Here is a 2,608-nt window from a genome sequence, read left to right on the forward strand (position 1 = left end):
CCGNTAACATTTGTAGTAATCATTGTCGTTAGTTTTGAAAATAACTACGTTTGTAAACTCCGGTTATTTTGGGGCCGGAATGTTAACTCCAACAATTACTATTTTATGACTGTCTAGCGCCACCGTCTGACTGGCTTATTTATTGCCTTTCTCCTGTCTTCGTTATGCGAACGCCGTCTCTCTAGTCTGCGTTTCAGTATAGGTTCTTGCATGGTTCTGTTAGCATCGCAATTTAGCGTAACTGTTTAAGATTTAGTTATTATGTGTTCAGCTATTAACAATGTTCTATTTGAATAAGCGACTGAACATAACTGTTTTTAATCTCTCTCTCGGGCTCTCTGGCTCTCTCTCTGGCTGTCTCTCTCTGTGGATCTCTTTGGCTCTATCTGGTTGCTGTGGCTGTTATTTTTGGTTATTGTTGGAATCTGGCTATCGTTTATGATTTGCGTTATCGTCAATACATCTGTATATATTCATCAAGTGGAGAGCATTAATTAAGTTATAGACATCAGTCGCTTATTTCTTATACGGCTAAAACTGCAGCCGCGTTCGAGCTAAACCCTAGCTCCTACAGTAATATTACTGTCGAATAATTCTGTAACCTTATTTTTCTGATTATCTTTAAATGGGGGTCCGTAAAAAGAAAATTAAAAAAATGTCTCATCTGACAAAGTGTCCCATCTTCTCCAACCTACTATAACTTTAAATATTACGACAATATGCTTGGGTCGCACGATTGTACCGAACTGAATTTTGTTTTTAAATGGGCCGCCATAAAAACGAGTTGGGAACCACTGGTCTATATTAACTTAGGGTTTGTCTACTCGGTATTTATATGGCTCTGGGTATAACATGCTGAAAACTATAGCAGTAGGGCAATAAAAAGAATGTTTAAACTTGATTTTTAAAGGACCAGTATAAGAGGAGATATTCTTACCTTGCTTAAGTCTGTGAAAGAAGCCAAGAAGCTTTAATAAATAGAAACTAGTTTTAGTTTTGTAAAATATATAGACATCAGGAAAACAGGCAGGGATCAATATGACTTTAATTTGGGAACAAGAAAACAAATAATATCATTTTAGAGTTATAAAGTTTACATAATAAAGATACTAGCACGGCCATCAAGTTCGGCAGGTTAACTACAAGTTGCAGAATGTTAATGTAAAAATATTTCTATTTGGTGTCCCATTTTCCCCACATTGTAGTTTGTAGGTTTTTATTGCCAAATTTGGAAAGTTAGCTTTTAAATTGATAATTTTCACCTAAGGGGTTATTCAAATATAATATACACTGATATAATAACAAGTTAATATTTAAAAAATATATATGTTCGAAATTAAGTCATTTGCACTTAAAGATAATTTATGTTAACAATGATTTTAGGCTGCCCGTTCTACACTGCAATACACGTTAAAGTTTTCGATTTAAAGCCAGCAAAAATAAGTTGATTATTTTGTAGCCTAAAATAAGCAAATACTACTAACACACTTATTAATCAGCATATTAATTTTACTTTATTTACTAACACATATACCATGTATACTATGCTTATACTGTATTCGAACAACAGGATGTTTTTTTTATCATGCATTGTAAAATTACTTAAATATATATGCCATAGACTCCTTAATAAGGACTGGATCCTCCCATGCTCGGGGTTTGTATCTTAAGTCCTGGACTGAAATGACTTCTAGAGTAGCTGGAAACACAATCTTGGAATCCATAACGTAGGGTGTTTAAAGATGGCGAGTATACAGTAATACTTTTAACACTATCCGAGGTCATTTCCATGATCAAAAAAATAGGCTTATATTTTATGACCAAAATACTAAACTTAAGTTACTATTTTTGTTACTTTTTTTATTACTATTTTTGTGTCTAACACAAAAACCAAAACATTCTTAAATAGGTCTGTGACGAAGCATGATATGGTTGATATCTATCATCGTTTACTACTGTGCATTTTGTTTGTTTCTCTTTTAGAACCTCGACAGCTGTCGATTTAATAGGGGCCTTTGTGTTGTTTTCTGGTTTGGTGAAACAGAACACACGTGTTATAACGACGGTCATTTTCCGGCCACGCGAAGTTAAAAGCAAGTTACATTTATTCATTCATTCATCTGGTGACCCGTAAACCAATTTGTCTCAAACTGTTGCATATACCTCACCAAAGTAAATAGATATACAACTATCTATGTCCTTTGGACCTCACTGATACAAACGTGCATTCATGTCGAAGTTTACATTGAAAGTGCGCACAAAAACAGGTTCAGTCCCTTAATTTGGCCGGTATTCGGTTGTTTTAAATTTATTACGTCGAATGTGTTTGGTGGCTCTTGACGCAATATCCAAATAGTTAATTATTATTATTGCATCATACTTAACATTCTGTCTTCGGGATTTAGAAACTTTATGACAACTTAACAACAAAAGATTATCTTAACAACATGTGTGCATACAAATGCAAACACTTGTTTTATATTGGGCTCGCGGGTCTACGATACGCTAATAAGTTGTCGCAAATTTTATCTTTTAAATTGCGACACGGCGAAATTCGACCGCCCTAAAGAATCAGTCTGTGTTTTCGATCTACGTTTAAAGCAAGTCA

Source organism: Ciona intestinalis, chromosome 10 (assembly GCF_000224145.3).
Source record: "Ciona intestinalis chromosome 10, KH, whole genome shotgun sequence".
NCBI classification, from domain to species: Eukaryota; Metazoa; Chordata; class Ascidiacea; order Phlebobranchia; family Cionidae; genus Ciona; species Ciona intestinalis.